This window comes from Nilaparvata lugens, chromosome 7 (genome assembly GCF_014356525.2).
Source record: "Nilaparvata lugens isolate BPH chromosome 7, ASM1435652v1, whole genome shotgun sequence".
NCBI lineage: Eukaryota > Metazoa > Arthropoda > Insecta > Hemiptera > Delphacidae > Nilaparvata > Nilaparvata lugens.
Genome location: NC_052510.1, coordinates 38,447,549 through 38,466,989, shown reverse-complemented (window position 1 = coordinate 38,466,989; position 19,441 = coordinate 38,447,549). Strand labels below are relative to the sequence as shown.

The following is a 19,441-nucleotide window of genomic DNA, read 5'->3' as shown; positions in this document are numbered from 1 at the left end:
GGAGACGATTCATAATAAACGTTTGATGGATGTTTTCATGTATTCCATTTATCCTATACTATGAAACGAGCCAATATGTGTTCATATTTTTATATGTTTGGATGTTTAGATGTTTAGATGTTAAGATGTTTAGATGTTTAGATGTTTAGATGTTTAGATGTTTAGATGTTTAGATGTTTAGATGTTTAGATGTTTAGATGTTTAGATGTTTAGATGTTTAGATGTTTAGATGTTAGATGTTTAGATGTTTAGATGTTTAGATGTTTAGATGTTTAGATGTTTAGATGTTTAGATGTTTAGATGTTTAGATGTTTAGATGTTTAGATGTTTAGATGTTTAGATGTTTAGATGTTTAGATGTTTAGATGTATAGATGTTTAGATGTTTGTATTTAACCGGATCTCGAAAACGGCTCTAATGATTCTCACGAAATTGAGAACATAGTAGGTTTATAATATAAAAATTCGATTGCACTAGGTCCCATCCCTGGAAAAACTCGCTGAAGGAAATTGAATGGATAATTATTATTCATCCTTAGAAAAACAGCTGATAATAATTTCGTCGTCTGTTGATGATGGAAGTGAGTGAGCGAGTTCATGTGTGTGGGACTGTGTCAAAATTATGACTCAGCTGTTGAACGTTTGTAATCATTCAATCAGGTACTTAGTGCCGGTTGCAAAAAAGCCAAGTTTTTTCAATCCTGATTGATTCAAGTAGATCCATCTTTTTGAAATGGTCTTCTCTGATTTGGTTCACGTGAAATTAAATCAGGATTAAAATTTAATCGGCTTTTGTGCAACCGGGCCTTTGTGAGGGAAATTTTTGCATTCCTCTGAGAATTAATCTCAATTTACGTGATTAGATAGATCATTTCTGTATGAACTATGAATGTTATTATAATTTTCTCTTTCATAATGAATTATTTATGCTTTTGTACTACAGAGCTAAGCTCGGTCCCGGATATTGTATCTCCTATCCCGTACATGTATAAGCCAATTTGTTCTTTATAATATTATTGATGTTCCTGCTGAAAGACCTGTAAATCAGCTCATTGACTAATCGAAGTCATGGACGAAGTTAAAATCATTATCTTCATATTTGACCGATCGAAGTGAGGTCTAAGATTCAAGTCGACGGTTTTGCATATCTGTTTTTATGTTTATATATTTTTATGTTTTTATGTTTATATTCATGTTCCGCATTTTCGGCGAAACGCGGTAATAGATTTTCATGAAATTTGTGAACTATTAATTGCATGCTCATTGAATGCCATTTTAATGCACTATTAAATGAACTATTGATTGCATGCAACAACGCATGCAATTAATAATAACTAGAATAACATGGTATTGTCTCTCGACCTTTCTCTGCTTTGAACTCGGGCTGACCTGTTGCCATTATGTCTTGAAGGAGATTAGCTTTTGATGTTAGCATTTTTGATACACCAACCCCAACAGTCATCAACCGTTTTCACACTCATATCTCGCCGACACGACATACAGACAGGATTTACTCTGATGGAAAGTTTAAGAGAAGGCTGTGGTTTATAACTGCGCGAGGTATACTGTTCACAGAACTACTAGTATCAAATAAATACCATTGAACATGGAATTATAGATTGAAAAACGCGAGTTCAATTCATCAATGTGTTGTAATTTATATTATTAAATAGTCACCATGATATTATAATTTAGATAATTGAAGATTATGGTCTCTGAGACCATGTTATTGGTAATCATTTTTTTATAAGTCTGCCATTCGTCGAGAGCATAAGTAGGAATTTCTTGATCTAGCTCGTAGCAGATGGTAGAGGTATTATCAATGTACCTAGAATACAATGTATTCTAGTTAACTTGGATATTATATTAAGTAAGTTGATCGAACATTATTAGTATACAGTAAGTATACCGATGACTCCTAAAACCATAAGGCCATCTGATCCTAGCACAGCATGGTAATGCGCATGCGCAGGTAATGTTTCTATTCAATGATTTTGTTTTGATGATGGTTACTGAGCACTGTGATTGGATATTTCGAATAATATCAACATACTATAGTTGACCAAGCGAAAATGGGTCTCTCAAGGCCACTGCAATGTTGCCACTGGTTGCTGGTTGCCACCCCTAACTCGACCAGTCTATATACATTGATTATATTTCTACACCCTGAACATCGCTCTTTCCTTCTCATACCTTCCGTATTCCTCTTTTCCGTCACTACCTGTCACAAATTCTTTTGAGCACGTCAGGTTCAAAAGTTCTATTGTGTCATTCTTTGAAGTTAGAACAATAACATCCCCCGTTACCTCCTCCCATCATCCGCTATATTCTTCAACACCATGAAATGAAGGAAAGAATATTGTTATGTATAATGTATAACTCTTTCTTGAGTCATGACATCAAGAAATCCAATTTTATAATGATGATTAGATTTTCTTTATAAACGCAACTATTTATAAACTGAGCTATTACTTTATGAAGGTTACTTGAAGACTTTTATAATAATCAATTGGGAGTGGAGTGATGTAATTTTATTTATTTTAGTCAATATTCTTGCAGTGCCCACTTCACTCTGCATTTTTCAATTTGCATGAATTCTCATTTGATTCCCATCACACTTCATCCAGGCTTTGGACAGATAAGACAAATAACAATAACAATACCTCACAATAACAATACTTCACTATCACACCCTCTCTCACACACACATTCACTTTCTCTCTTACTAGCTACTCTTAGTACAAAGTGGCAACAGTGTTGGTAGAGACGGGTGGTGGTGTCAAGAGCAAGCTTTAACCTTGGGGGACCCATTTTCGTTTGGCCAACTATAGCAGCTAGCAGGTAACCCGTGCTCCGCTCAGTTATCACATAGTTATTCAAAAGTATTCTTTGAGTATCTATAGAAAGGTCCACGTTATAATGGCTGGGTGTAGTTTGCAATGGTGTTGCTATCCTTGTGTATCATTCAATAAAGCAGATGGCGCTATCTCTTTCACGCATTGCAAGGTTGCCACATCGTTTATCAACAATGTAGAAATTCAACTAATTGACAAAATAGGGTTAAGGGTTAGGTTTTATTTAGGTTATATTTAATAATGTTTCATAAGGATAGGTTAGGTTTTTGCTTTGAAATTGCAATATGCTAGAAGGGGCTAGGGTCCAGGTAGAGTTATGTTTTTTGTTGTTTCAAAGGTTATATTTAATAATGTTTCATAAGGATAGGTTAGGTTTTTGCTTTGAAATTGCAATATGCTAGAAGGGGCTAGGGTCCAGGTAGAGTTATGTTTTTTGTTGTTTCAAAGGTTATATTTAATAATGTTTCATAAGGGAAGGTTAATTATGTTTTTGCTTTGAAATTGCAATATGCAAGAAGGGGCTAGGGTCCAGGTAGAGTTTTTTTTTTCAAAGGTGGAAGAATAGGTTAGGTGGTTAGGAGTTCACTTTGAAATTCAAAGTAGTATTGAATGTGAAGGGGTTAGGGGTTAGGGGTTAGGTCTTTTTGAGTTATATTTAATAATGTTTCATGAGGCTAGGTTAGGTTTTTGCTTTAAAATTGCAATATGCTAGAAGGGTCTAGGGTGTAGGTAGAGTTATGTTTTTTTGTTGTTTCAAAGGTGAAAGGATAGGTTAGGGGGTTAGAAGTTTTTTTGAAATTGCAATATGCTGGAAAGGATTACGGGTTTTTACCAAGATTTATGTTTATTAATGTTTTAAATATAAAAGAGAAGGTTAGGGGATTAGGTTTTTGCTTTGAAATCACAATAATATGCTGACTTAGTTGTAGTGTTTTTCAACTTTAGTTAAATAACAACCGTTATATTTTATTAATTATATTATTGAAAAGTACTCTTTCTTTTATTAAATGAAATGATGATAATATGTTGAATATTATATCGAATTTAATAATAAATCATCATTGGATAATATCATCATCAAAATGGAATGACGGCTCCAGTTACGGTGCTCGGTAACCATCATCACAAAGAACGTTACATTCAAAGAACTGACTGAATGGAACGGGAAAAAACCGTTACTAACGCATGCCCGATACGGTGCTGTCTGAGACCCAGAGTGGTATGTTGCTCCGCAAGGGTCTATTTTAAAGCTCAACAAACTGAAAACTTGACCGAGTGAAATCTTGAAGAGTTTGATTGGGCCTAGAACCTTCATCAGCAAATTAGGAATCTATAATGCAGAATTTCAAGTTAATTTCAGTCCAGTAGTTTAGACGTGATGATGCGTCAAAAATAATTCCCCTATCCCGTACGTGTATAAGCCAGTTCTTCCCTTTATTATAGTTCCTCAACTTGGTACTAAGATAATAAAGTGACAGAACTCAAATATTGTTTAAGAACCTTGCTTAACTTGCTAAACTGACAAAATTGAACAGGTATAAATTTAGTTACCAATTTTAATCATCTGTTTCGAAGAGGTAGTCTCTCTAGATTATAGTCCCACAGTACATTAATGTATGGTATGTGTTCCCATGAATGAGATTTGAATATTAATTTTGAAAAATTCAGAACGAATATTGAAATTTGGGCTTCGAGGTGCACGAGATTGATATCTTTAGAATCTATGTGCGAGATTTGGAGATCTAAATCATTCCTGTTTTCCGGTATGCAATTCACAAGTTGACATGTTTTGATGTGAACAAACACAACCCTACTCTCTCTTATTATATGGATTTTCATTTAAAAGCCAAAACCTAACCTTCCTAACTTCTCTTTTCACCTTGTAGAAATTCACATTCATTTACCATCTTGAACCGAAATATTCTTAGTACGAAATAGTCTTAGTATGCTACGTCATTTTGACGTCACCGGACATGCGCAGAAGGCCGAAATAGAAATAGTAGTCATGAGCACTGGTCGAAATATTCTTAGTATAATGACGTCATCAATGACGTCATTGCGCATGCGCTGTACAGTTCTACACCATCGCAGTAACAACTTAATGCTCACGCATGCGAGTCCGCATTATCAGTGTTACCAACAATAGAAACTCTAAACTATAATTTCCCTATGGATTCCTACAGCAAGATTTCTTCCCTAGCAATAGCTTGGCGCAACATCAGATCATTACTGTAGTAACTCAAAAAAGCTGTTTTGTGGGAAAACAGCTCTTATGTTTCTACTCTAGGGGAATTATCTATTAGAAGTGAACTATAAACAATCAATATTCATTTGATGAATTAATAGATTACTATGGCATTTCTTCCCACCTTACCATTCATCAAATCGATTTTTAAGGCTAAATATTTTTTTTTAAGGAAAATATCAACTTATTTCGAGTTGATACAGTAATGCATAGGAAGTTGATTTCAATTTTTCTACTTGATATCATCTGGTGAAATTTAAACAATATAACATTTCTATTTGGAGATTGATTAATTAGTTTATTGATCACATTAGCAATTATTAGTTTTATATTTCATTCAAAATTAAGGGCCAAGTTGAGGGTTTCAACCAACTTATTTTTTAATTCCTCACACTAACCTTTCAAATCAATGTGAAGCGACTGTATTCAAATTCACACCATTCTTCCACAACGGATGATTATTATTTTCAAGGGTGCCCAGGGGATGCATATTAAATGGGGGGGGGAGAGAGTTTCTTAATTCAGTGGGGGGAGGGTGTGTTCACCCGTGTTATCATAACAATAATTTCAATCTGTTGATTTGTTCCATTCAATAGATTCAATGCTTCACATTGAGTTGTGATCGATAGATAGATACTATATCAATAGATACTATAGATATTATAGACTAACATGATAGAACATAATTTCGACTTAGATTACATCATCATCAGTATTTTCAATGTCCTTTTAAATGATATTCTATTGATTTGGAATGTTTACTCAAAATCAAGAGGAAGAAGACTTTCAATGATATAAAATGAAACACATGTTGCAATCTATTATTATGACAATAATCCAAGGTTATGCTCCACGAAGTTCCATGATGATTTTGCAATTGAATATTCGCAATTGCATTTCTTTTGTTATTCCAAACTCTCCAATAACTCTTCAGTTAATTATTAATTGAAATATAATTATATGAGAAATTTTGAATATTAACATTAATAATTAGAGCTTACACATAATATTAAAATTCATATTCATAATCATATTATGATGACTGCTGCAATAGATTAAAATATCAATATTTCGATATCTTAGTCTTTCCAAGTTTTCTTCAATTTTTAAATGAGAAAGTAAGACTTTTAAAAATACAGAGAAATTTTAAGACTTTCAAGATACAGAGTATTGAATACAGACTTTTGAATACCGATTTCCATTCAAGATGATTCACTGAAGTTTATACTTTTGACTAAGCTTGTACTTGAAATCGTTTTGGATAGGGCCTATGAGATACTTAGGTTTCACTCCAATTGAAATTTCGTGGGGTACTAATCCCCCTCCGCCGTCTATGCGTTCTTGAAATTCTTGGGTTCTCTCTAAATCAATAAAATTCTTGTGTGGAGGTCCCAAAAAAGCTAGTGATGTAGTATGACTGACGATAATTTGTATAGATGGGGGGAGTGTGTTTAGAAGCTAATTTTTTTTTCTGAATCAATGGGGTGGAGGGTAAGGGGTCAACCGAGTAAAGCAAGTTTGATAAAGATCTTGATGTGTTGTGAAAATCATTACTTCAATACTTCAGTATCTTATCATTTAGAACACTTTATAAAACTTTAGTAGCCTACACTTGATAATACTCGATAATACTTTAATATACTTAGCAATACACAGAATTATGGTGGAGAGGCTACTGATCCATGACAGACGGCAATCATAAGTGTGGTGATTTAAATTTCGACAATGTATAGGATGTATTGGGCCATCTATACATGGTCGAAGACTCAAGATAATACACTATAGCTCTCTAGAATCGACATCCACGAGAATAACATTCACAATTTAAAACTACTATAAACTAGAACTTCGCTTTGCTCCTTGAATAGGAAATAGAATTAGTGTTAAGAAGCCAATCTAATAAATGAATTCTATATAATAAGAAGCCAATTAATTGTAATAGTGTAAAATTGAGTGAATGTTATTGCAGTTTTTTTTCGTGTATCAGGTCTAAACCTGAAAGTATTTTTAAAGTATTTTTAAAGTATCTTAAAGTATTTTTCATTGAAGTTCGTGGCTCGTAGTTATTAGTTGCTAAAATAGGTGACGATTAAATGTTGCTGAGAATATGTGCATTTGGATGAACGAGTCCACTGTAAGCTCCCAACTAATCACAGATTCAAATAGATGTTTGATAGTAGTATAATGTCAATAAATTTCACAGGAGAGGAGAAACTCTTCGCCGTTTACATTGGTGCACAACGGTGGGATAGACTGCAAGAGTATTGTCTTTCGAACCTCATGTCTAAGAAGTAAGATAAGAAAGAAGTAAGGATAAGAAGTAAGAACTTTAGTTAGTTCTTAGTTCTTGAAGACCTAAACTTTACTTTAGTTCTTTGTAATTAACATTTCACGTTGTGCCATGAAGATTAACTAAGTCATGGTATGAAGAAATTCTCGGCGACATAATTTGATATCCGGTGTGAGGTGAAGAGGTTTATAGAACACCTCCACCGGTTACGAATTGATATCCGGTGTGAGGTAAATTGGTTCATAAAACACCTCCACCGGTTCATTATAAAAGACTTTTCTAGTATTCAATGTATTGATATCACTGCGACTTTGATGTTGCCTCTTCTTACAAATAAATACTACCCTCTCAATGGAACAGTTGAAGAAAATGTTTGCAAACTGGCTAGGGAAACAATAGTCCCATCTGTCCAATCTCAGAATTCGAAGAAACTATACTATAGTGTGAGGGTCAGCTATTGTTGTAGATATTCTTATTGTTATGAATATTCGACACTTTCCTTCGAAACCTTCCAGATTGTAGACTGGGCAGACAATAAGCCCTTGTGAGAAAAGCACCATGTTCCTTCCGAAAAGAGTTTCAGCTAGAAAAGGTTTTGTTATGGAATACGTTTGAACCTCCGATAACATCACCCTATGTTTTTGGCGACCCATTTCCCTCTTAGCCGGTCACATTCGACTCATTTATGTAATTCGAACAAGAATGCAGCTTTCAAAGCCAAACAGCAATACACACATGGATACAAGGAACTTCTTTCCTTTTCAAAGAAGTTGAGTGAATATTTCAAGATGATAATACAATATTGTCCATATATGATTTTCTAATGATAAGGATGGAGAAGAGAATTACAATCATATTACTTATAACTTATAATAATATTCATTCGCAAAGTTGAAATAGATCTTTCCTGTTAAATCCATGATAAAAAATGTGAATTATTTCGATTTCCGAGTTTCAATAATGGCCGTGAATAACTTTTTGTGGAATCTATCGATTGGAACTCAACAGTTATGTAATCAGGGTGATTCCCCCTGTCTAGAACTGGGGTTCTCACCTCTCAAATATTCAAATTCAGTATTCTTTTGGTGAAAACGTGAATTATCTCGATTGACGAGTTTAAACAAGCCAAACTAAACAATACTTCCGTATTCAATTTTTTCATTAGAACTTACTGGTTCTGAATCTACGATGACCTCCTCTTCATGGAACTTTCATAATCGATGATCTATAAGCATATTTTTGTGCTCATCTGACCAAAATACACTTATCTTGTAAAGCTTGGAAGAGCATTATTTTTTTGAATCCTGTTATTCTGAATATTTTCATGGAACTAATGTCATAACTCATCAGGAACCGTAGAACTATTGATTCTACATCCAGAACAGTCAATTTTCGATGTACTTCTGGAAAATGATCTTCCAACTTTGAACTGGCCTTGATGATTGATAGTAAAATCAAGCCCTGGCTTATCTTCGACCTCTATTATTCGTAGTTCTACATGCATAAACTGTCAATAATTCGTATATTCTGTATTTAATTCATACATCATGGGAGAGAAAGATAATGATAACAGTGTGGGCTACTGGCTAACTAATTGAGTTGATTGAATATTTCTTGAATCAGCTTATGATTCTGAACTTTTTTCATCTGCCATTTTTAAAATATGTCAATATTTTTTTCCAATTTCAAATTTGCATTTTATAACTATTTTCATATTATATTCGATCTTTTTTACAATATCTGTGATTGACCATTGAATATATTTATTATTCTGCGATTTGAATGATTAATTTATAACCATGCATAATAAGTCTCATCCTCCTCCTCCTTCTCCCACCCAACTCCTCGTCCTACTCCTCCTCCTACACCTCTTCCTCTTCCAACTCCTTCTCCTCCCCCTCCTCCTTGTCCAGAGTATGATGACTGATGGCATATGCATTTGAATGCGTCAATGAATCGACCACAACATAATGTAAGATTTATCGATCAACTAAGTTCATTTTCAATAAAGACGTGCAATCTATGAGCTCATTCCAGGAAATACAAGTATTAGATAGTTGTTTCTCCTAAAGAATGTCTCCTCTTGTCAAATGTGGTGCATATATATATGTGAGTGGGTGATTGTGCGTGCTCAGTGAAGCATAGATATATATGCTTAGTCTTGCCATGTGTAGACAAGGAATGTCAAAAGTCAAGGACCAACTAGCGTCGATGAGACGGCGGCCCAGTATTAGTCTTCAAAGGCAAAACCAACCCCTAAAAAGAAACCGGAAAATAGATTGTTTTCAAACGTAGACTCATTGTTAAGACTAATCTGACATGATGTATCTGCCTGCCTCAATCTTAATGTATCTGCCTGATTTCCCCTCTGCCAAGTCTACAGAAGAGTTAGAACAATATCTGTCACCTCTGTTTGAACTGAAAGTTCGTTTTGGCAACAAAGATAGCAGACATTGACAACAGATCGACAGACCTGTTAACAAAGGAGAAAGGATTTGACATGTATATTGAAGTTTGCGACATTGTAAGGGCTCTAGGAAACCTTTTGCTTGGTTTCGATGATTCATATGCACCTGTGTTAAAACTTTTAAATGTATAACTTCAGACGCTGACTTTTTCAGTTCAGTTGTTTCAAGGATCGATTGTCGAGTGGATGTTGAAGCAACCTCTTGCGACCTGCCCCCGATTCGACTACCTACAAGTTCTCAATTGAATAAGGATTATTAATAACTTGAGTCGATTAATACTGCATCAAGAAACTCAAATTATTTAATTCTTATTCACTTGCGAACCATCAATAGCTCTCTTTTTGACAAACTTTTTTCAAAGCTTTTCTCAAGGATAGTTATTTGTGCTCTCGTGTTACAATTTTTTACAGCGGAGTTCTTTTCAGCGCGTTTCCTCTAAAGCGCGTTTCCATACAGTTGTGCCTTCTCTTGTTTTTTTTTTTGGTGTTTTTCAGCGGTTAACGTTTTAGCGAGCTTCCACTAGTCTTATAAAATAAGATATTTCGTGCGTGAAAATCAGCGGTATACTTTCCATCAAATCTACCCGAACTTTGCGTGTTTGTATGTTTTGTGTTCGAGTCTCGAATCGTAAAAGGTAAGTGTTGTTCAAGATACATTCTAGATTTCCTAGTCATTAAAGTGAACAAAACAAATCCTATAAACATGGGTCCCACGTTCCATCTGTCCATTGTTACGCACTATTATAATGTTACACATTACCGTAAGAATGTCATATCAAATTAACGGGGAGAATGTCTCATTTCTAAACAAAATTTATTGGATGAGAATTGATATTGTGGAATTTTTCCATAATTGAAAAACACCGTTTTATTGACCGAGCAAAGTGAGGTCTAAGATTCAAGTCGACGATTTGGCATTTCTCTTAATTTGAAAAAATGCTCTCAAAGAATTACTTTCAAGAAGGAAAATGATGATGTAGCATTTGTCAAGGAAATCCGTGGAGAAAGATTTTTCCACCCAGTTGACAGGCTGTGGCAGGAGAAAAAATGTGCTGAACTGAGTCTAGAGTTTGTTGGTCCCTTCCCTTGCATTTGCTATAGCAAGGAAGTGAAACTCACAGAACCATTAGGCATCAGAAAGATACGTGGGGATGGTAATTGCTGGTTTCGCGCAATTGCTTACAATGTAACTGGTTCAGAGGAAGAGCATAAACAATTCCGTGATCTACTACTTGATTAATTTCATGTCCTCCAATTCGATGAAAGATATTATTAAACGATCCTTCCCAAGTGTTGATTTAGTCAAAATGAGAAATGATGGTGAATGGGCCACTGAACCCGAAATATTCTCGACAGCTGCATTCTTGGAGACCGACATTTACGTCTACCATCCACAGAGTGGTGGGTATGAATGGCTGAAACATTCCAAAATTTTATATCGAATTGTAATTTGGAATGTGATGATAAGTTGTCAAGAGCGCTTTATATAGTCAATAAAAGCGGACAACATTTTGAAGTTGCGTATTCGGTTGTAACTCACTGAATACGCACTACAACTACCCCAAAGTCAACATCACCGATCCTGAAATCTAACAGGATGGAGGAAAAGATGTACCATCAACGACAACCTGACAATATTGTGGAATGAAGCTGGCACCAACTGGGGTGAGTTCAAACCAATAAAATAACCCCATTATTTATTATTACTTAGCTACAACATTATTTCATTACTTGAATTATCTATTTAATTGAACAGTATTTCTAAATATAAGTTTTTATTGCATCAAACTAATAATCACATAATAATGTTGTCCATTGTATACAAGTTACCGTAATCAACCCTTATCAAACATACCGAGCTAAGCTACTTCACAAAATAGGACTCTAATTAATTATTGCCTGAGTGACGTGTGCGGACTCTTAACAACAACCTACGAGGTGACCAAGGTGTTCAGTCCACATACTTCAAAAACGTCTTCAAATAAAAAATCACATAATTGATATTGCTTCCAAATTTATTATTATTTTTTCATTGAAGATATCCATGCTAGTATTTTACCTATTTCGAGTGGTACAATCGAAAATTTTCCCGTATTTATTTTTTACTCATGATTGGGATGACTTGGAATCGGAATGACTTATTTAGAGCTAATTTGGATGAAGGAATAAGTTTATCAAAAGTCTGATAGAAGAATAAATTTTACTTTTTATAATATAAAGAATTGGGCACTCAGAAAGATGAGGACCATGAATCAATTAATCTTCTATTGGTTTTCTTAAACAGGCTATACATGAAACTTCTCATTAAAATTATTATAAAATAAACTTTCGGAATGTAAATGTTTCTCTTTTCTCTTCGCGTTCAAGGTGGTGTTATGGATGATACCTACATCAGACAATGCATGAAGAAAAGAGAATGAAGCAGTAACACCTGAATAGAATATTCGCTCATCAAATACCTACATCCTGTATACAGGGTGATTCATAGTTATGGTAAAATATTTTAATACGTGATAGTAGAGGTAGAAATAAGAAAAAAAGTTCATATAAACATATATCCATAAACGCTTCATTAGCGAGCTATACAGAGTGAAAGATTTCGCCCGGAATTCAGTTCCTCTGGTGAAATACACCGATGCTGAATTGTTTGGGGACTAGTTGTTGAAAAACTTATGCTGGAAATACATGGAATAATATCTGAAAAATTGAATAAAACTAGTCTGGAAGCTGTAGTGTGAGTAGTTTTTGAGAAAAAAGTTGAAATATGCAAAAAATCAAAGTAGAAAAACACAGACTTCTACGTTTGATGCCCAATAACTTTCTTTAATGACCAGTAAACAAATAATTTTCCGCAATAAAAATTGTAGAGAATTTAATTCTGAAAAGAATGATGTAAGCTGTGTAAACTAAATTCAAATAAAAGTTGAATAAAATGTATTCTTATGAAGTACATTACACCACAAAAATTTGCTGTTTTATGAGGAGAGAACTAATAACTCATAGGTTGTAGCTGATTGCAAATAGAAAATTCGGTTTTTTGTAAAAAGTTTTTTTATATGAAAGTAACATATCTAAATGACATCAATCTTATACCAAAAGACTAGTAGATTAAGCCTGGGAGGAAGCTCGAACAGAAGTAGATGATCTCCTATGATTTCTGCCCAAATGTTTACTGAAAACTGATGTTGTGGAAGAATAGGATTGATGGCATGAGGATTCTCAGCTGCCCAAATATATTGGTTGTGGACGTTAACGATAGCTGTTCTTGTAAAGTGTGCCTCGTCGGTAAATAAAACGGTTGTTAAAAAGTTTGGGTAAACAAGTTTTACTAAAAACCATCGGCAAATACCAGCACGGGGAATACAGTCTCGTGGCAATAGAGTATGAACTTTCTGGAGGTGGTATGGATGTAATTGTTGCTATTTTAGTATCCTCCAAATAATAGATCGATTGACATTAAACTGCACTGACAATTCTCTTGTGCTCTTCTCTGGATGTTCATAAATTTCATTAAGAACTTGTTTTTCTAGCTCAACAGTCATAGTAGATCGGGGTCTGCCTGCATAAATGTGCTCTTTGGATATCAAAGAATCTGTTTCAGACAGACGTTGATGAATAGTGGAAAAAACCTTGAACTTAGACATACTAGGTTAGGAAAGTTCTCTTGATACAAACGTCTTGCTTCAGTACTATTACAGTAGTGTCCCATTCCATACATTAAATGCATGTCAGCTAATTCGGAGTATGAATAATGTCTAAGATTACCTGCCATTTTTTAAAACAAAAGCAAAGTGGAATGGTTACAAATAACTGGTTAATAGATTAAGCAAAAAACACAGCGCGGTTACAGTAGGCCTAACTTACAGTTTTTTTTTTGTTCAACAGTGAGCTAAAATACTTCTGAAAATAATTTTTAGCTGATAATTTCTTTTAAATATCTTCTAATTTAAAACATAATAAATCAGCTGTTATTAAAATCCATGTTTTATTTGCAATCAGCTACAACCTATGAGTTATTAGTTCTCTCCTCATAAAACAGCAAATTTTGTGGTGTAATGTACTACATAAGAATACATTTCATTTATATATTATTTAAATTTAGTTTACACAGCTTACATCATTCTTTTCAGAATTAAATTCTCTACAACTTTTATTACAAAAAATTATTTGTCTACTGGTTATCAAAGAACGTTATTGAGCATCAAACGTAGAAGTCTGTGTTTTTCTACTTGGATTTTTTGCATATTTCAACTTTTTTCTCAAAAACTACTCACACTACAGCTTCTAGACTAGTTTTATTCAATTTTTCAGATATTTTTCCATATATTTCCAGCATAAGTTTTTCAAAAACTAGTCCCCAAACAATTCAGCATCGGTGTATTTCACCAGAGGAACTGAATTCCGGGCGAAATCTTTCACTCTGTATAGCTCGCAAATGAAGCGTTTATGGATATATGTTCATATGAACTTTTTTTCTTATTTTTACCTCCACTATCACGTATTAAAATTTTTTACCATAATTATGAATCACCCTGTATAATACGATTACAGTATTATTTATATTTACAGAAAAAAATTAATAATTTATTACAGATTATTCTACAGAAAATGCAATAAATGGGAAGATTTGAGGGGAGACGAAGAGAAGAGAATGAGGGAGAGATACAAGAAGGAGTCTGACTTTAAATATCTGAATTTTAAATATCGCTCATACAAAACTCCAATAAACACAATGGAGGTAATAACAACAAATCACATATTTCATTCTTCATATACATGAATATATAACTAGCAAAATAAAATATTCATAAAAAACCAATTCTTTAAAGATTATTTTATCGGGAATTCAAATATATTCTAACATTACATTTTTTATATCTGTTACACATTGTTTTATAGGAATATCGACAAATTGAAAGAAAGGCAGAAGGAATTGAAAAATGAAGAAGAAAAACGGACCAAATGTGAGGAATAGAAAATATCATGAATAGAATCTCTGCAAATGAAAAATTCAATCAACACCCTCAAAGGTAATATGAAAAAATATATTCTACTCTTAACTCAATAATATTATACCAGTATTCTTGAAATAGCTAATTTTCCTTGTTGCAGATTTTATTATGAATGCTGTGAAAACGAATTTAAATCTCAAATCAACATTTCAAAGGTAACTTTATCTGTTGAAGTAGAAATTATTTTAAAAATTCAATTCAAATTCAAATATTCTCTAACATTACATTTTCTTATATCAGTTACACATTGTGTTATAGGACCATTGACAAATTGAAAGAAAAGCAGAAGGAATGGAAAAATGAAGAAGAAAAAACGGGCCAAACGTGAGAAATAGAAAATATCATGAATAGAATTATTGCAAATTAAAAACACCCTCAAAGGTAATATAAAATAAAATCTACTCTTTTCTCAATAATATTATACCAGTATTCTTGAAATAACTAATTTTTCTTGTTGCAGATTTTGTTATGAATGCTGTGAAAACGTTAAAAATGAGTATAATGAAGAAAAAACATCAATACATCTTTTAAAATTTTTCGCTTATTTAAATGTCAAGTCAACATTTCAAAGGTAACTTCATCTGTTGAAGTAGAAATTATTTTAAAAATTCAATTCAAATTCAAATATTCTCTAACATTACATTTTTTTATATCTGTTACACATTGTTTTATAGGAATATCGATAAATTGAAAGAAAAGCAGAAGGAATTGAAAGATGAAGAAGAAAAAACGGACCAAATGTGAGGAATAGAAAATATCATGAATAGAATCTCTGCAAATGAAAAATTCAATCAACACCCTCAAAGGTAATATGAAAAAATATATTCTACTCTCAACTCAATAATATTATACCAGTATTCTTGAAATAGCTAATTTTTCTTGTTGCAGATTTTATTATGAATGCTGTGAAAACGTTAAAAAATGAGTATTATGAAGAAGAAACGGGCCAAACGTGAGAAATAGAAAATATCATGAATAGAATTATTTCAAATTAAAAACACCCTCAAAGGTAATATGAAAAAAAAATATTCTACTCTAATCTCAGTAATATTATACCAGTATTCTTGAAATAACTAATTTTTCTTGTTGCAGATTTTGCTATGAATGCTGTGAAAACGTTAAAAAACGAGTATAACAAAGAAAATGGAGAAAAGACATCTATGAAAAATCTCCACTTATTTGAGTCTTGAATCAACACCTCTAAGGTAACTTGAAGTAATAAAATATCCTTTCTTCTAACGGTTATAACCCTTATATGAGATATCAATCTTTTATTAATAATGAAAGTCGAAAATATATTGGAAAATAATCATTTTTTTATCTGTTTCAGATTGTGTTCTAGGATCAAGATGGTATCAGGACTAAGGAAGGCTTAGAAAGTTGAAGATAAATGTATATATGATGAAGTTTAGGTCAAGGACATCTGAATAAATTTTTGCCAATCGAATAATACTCAAGTCAACACCCTGAGGAGGTAATCTGATGAAAATATGAACATTTTTTTCAACGATATGATTCCAACTTATATTTTTAATCTTATTTTTACTAATATTTCTACTAAATAAACTTCTAATTGTTCGGTTAATGATTTTTTTGATTTTTTCAGTACCCTATCAACATCAACAGACTGAATCAAACATGTGTAGATAGTGCATGGAATCAACTTAGCAGAAATGAGCTACAGTGAGTCGGGTGGCGCCGATGATACCCCTGTCATTGAGCAGTTAATACAGCGCTAGCTGGGGGACTCTTAGCATTAGCATGTTCTCCATATGTTCAAATCTATGATTAAATTTGAGCTGCATTTTACAATAGTATGTAATCAAGAATAACTAGTTTAAAATGATTTTCATGTAATAATGATGAATATAAAAAAACAACAGTATCACAAGGTTATTCTGTTTCATTTGAATTTTTATCTGCATGTGCATTTATCCTTCCAGCATAATAGGATACAAATACTATAGTTAACCGCACAAAAATAGTCTGATGGAAATTGGAATGGCTGAGTACCTTCTCACCCCCGAACCCATAGACAAGTCAAAATATGTATTAGATACACTCATCTTTTCCATCAGACTATTCTCGTGTGGAGGACTATAGTGACCTATGGCATTAAATAAATAAAAATTGTCTGAGAATACTAATAATAATTTATTGATTCTTCTTCACTTTCACAACAATTGAAAAAACACAAAAAAATTCTATACATGATAAAAATATAAAAAGGGTCAAATGGCACACAAGACTTTCGTCTGATCGTGAGCCTGAGGAAAATAAAAACAAGAAATTACAAAAAAGGTGAAAAACAACTACGGTAAGCAAATGAAGAAGAACAAGAGGTTTGAAAAACTAAAGAAACTATAGTAAGGTTAAGAAAAACACTAAGGGCCGTTTGCATACGGTAGTCGAAGCTTAAAGGAAATTAAATCAGCTGGTGGCTTAAACTCAAAATGAAACACATTATAACAAACACGACTTGATACGGATTTAATCCACTTAAAAATGAAATTCAGTTTGAACTGTGACTGTTCAAACGGCACTAAGTGTCAGTTGCACAAAAGCCGGTTAAATTTTAAACGTGATTAATTTTACGAGAATCAATCAGAGAAGGCCTTTTCTAATAGGCCTTCTCTGATTGACGGTACTCTGTACGTTTCGATAATGTACTCCAAAACCCACGATAAAGCTCGGGACACATATAAGCGCTCCGAGGTACGACCGAGCTACGTCCGTGACACGATGATGATGGTAGGAGAACTCACATATCCGTGCGACAGCCGAGCGGCAGCAGTGTCTCAGTTCTGTAGTGCTACTGTGTTCTGATTTCTGAATGTGTTAAACTATTGTTAATAATATAACACTATTAAAGCTTTTTACATCCGATTTAAATTTATATTTTTCAATTTTAAACTAATTACCTGTAGAGACAGAAGATGAGAATCATAGTGCTGGTATATATTTCGGTGCATAATACCACAATGGTTGAGTTCAAAGCCACTGATCAATTCCATCGGTTTTTTTTACGTTCAGTAAAAAACCTGATCACAGATTAGTGATCACAGATGAACCACAGACTGGAAAGTCGGCTAGTATCTTGACGCCATAGTCCACCATCTTGAAAGAAAGTGTAGCATTGTAATACGGCAGTAGTTTTAATTTCTAACAAGATGATGCAGTCATGTGTCGTGGTCTTGGTGCACTCAAATCTTGGTTAGATTGATACCTTCCATTTTGTGTGTATTCTGTGGTTGAACGTTTGCTCATGAGTCGTGACTGACAGATGTTTTCCTTGTTGATCATATTTTGTAAACAAAACTAGAACTTAACCTATTCTATTTCATTGTAATCAATTAAAATGGAAAACCATCAGGTGATTGGAGTAGTTTTAAATGCTTTGTAAAATATTATAAATGTTATTGAATTTATGTAATCATGCATTTCTCTGCTCCCAAATACATTATAATGGAGTCCATCATTTGTAAACAACCTCATATTCAGCCATGTATGTTTACGTTCAGCTACTCGGTGGAAAAGTACGATTAACTGATCAGTGAACGAACCGGATATGACGTATTTGTTTTCTTATCAGTTAGACCAAAGACCTTGAAGAGGTAGGTATAAACGCACAATATGCCTATGCCCATGACCTATGATCTATGCCTTCCCAATGCTCTTACTTGAAATTAAAAGTTCCATTGAGGTATTTTAGCACGAGATATTATATAATATATATTTTTTGTAATATTATAGATCACAAAAATCTTCAAGATCTTTAGTATGTAATAATCTCCCAGGCTGTCCCCGATTTCAATTATAATAATCGACCAGGCTGGCCGATTTCAATTCCAAATAATCTAGCGCTGCATGTGAGTCTATGCATCGTTCAACGACAAAACAGTACATCGTTCAGAGCCACGTTCACTCACCGATCTCATCGTTCACTCACCGATTAGTGGCTTTGAACTCAACCATTCAGTCATGTATCCGAAATATATATCAGCAATAAAATTCTTATCTTCTGCCTTATGTTTCTAAACGTAATTAGTTTAAAAATTTTAAATTCATGACACAGTCACGGGTTCCTTCATTTATACTACTTGTTGTTTATTTTATTATTCATTATAATTATGTCTATCATACCTTTGGCTTGACTTATTATTTGGTTATACTTTTACTTATGGTTTAACTTATTTTCCGTTCAACCATATTTCTCATCACTTTGATAGTAAAAAACTAGAAAATTCCGTATCTCATCAATAAGTTTTTCACTCTACATGTTAAACGAGGCCGCACCGTCTCCGTCAAAAAGTAAACTGAACTAGTCGGTGACGGCGCGGGCAACAAACACGGTGACGGTGCTGACGCTGTGCGGTAGTATGTGTCCCTTCACGTTTGAAAGCATTTGTTTTCTCACTCGCCGTAGTACGTCCCTCGAAACGTATTATTATCAATTATTTTTTGAAGGTATTTGTTTTCATTACAATTGAATGTGGATTCTATAAAATAATAACTTTTTATGTAAAATTATGCCACCAGTACAAATGAATTGGACATAGTCTTCATGCTGTAGG

The 19,441-nt window shown here is 33.4% G+C and overlaps 1 protein-coding gene and 1 long non-coding RNA gene across 3 annotated transcripts in view; one reads left to right on the top strand and one right to left on the bottom strand.

Annotated features, from left to right (window-relative positions):
- LOC111046415 (muscarinic acetylcholine receptor DM1) overlaps nt 1-19,441 on the bottom strand; it is a 147,481-nt gene that overhangs the window by 100,149 nt on the left and 27,891 nt on the right. The gene's annotated exons all lie outside the window — the stretch shown is intronic.
- LOC120352403 lies at nt 14,423-16,607 on the top strand. 2 transcript variants are annotated; one of them, XR_005571825.1, is made up of 6 exons: nt 14,423-14,593; nt 14,755-14,885; nt 15,126-15,248; nt 15,960-16,072; nt 16,198-16,341; nt 16,474-16,607. It is a non-coding gene; the product is annotated as an uncharacterized LOC120352403 (long non-coding RNA). The 2 variants fall into 2 exon arrangements; XR_005571824.1 differs by having other exon boundaries at nt 14,755-15,248.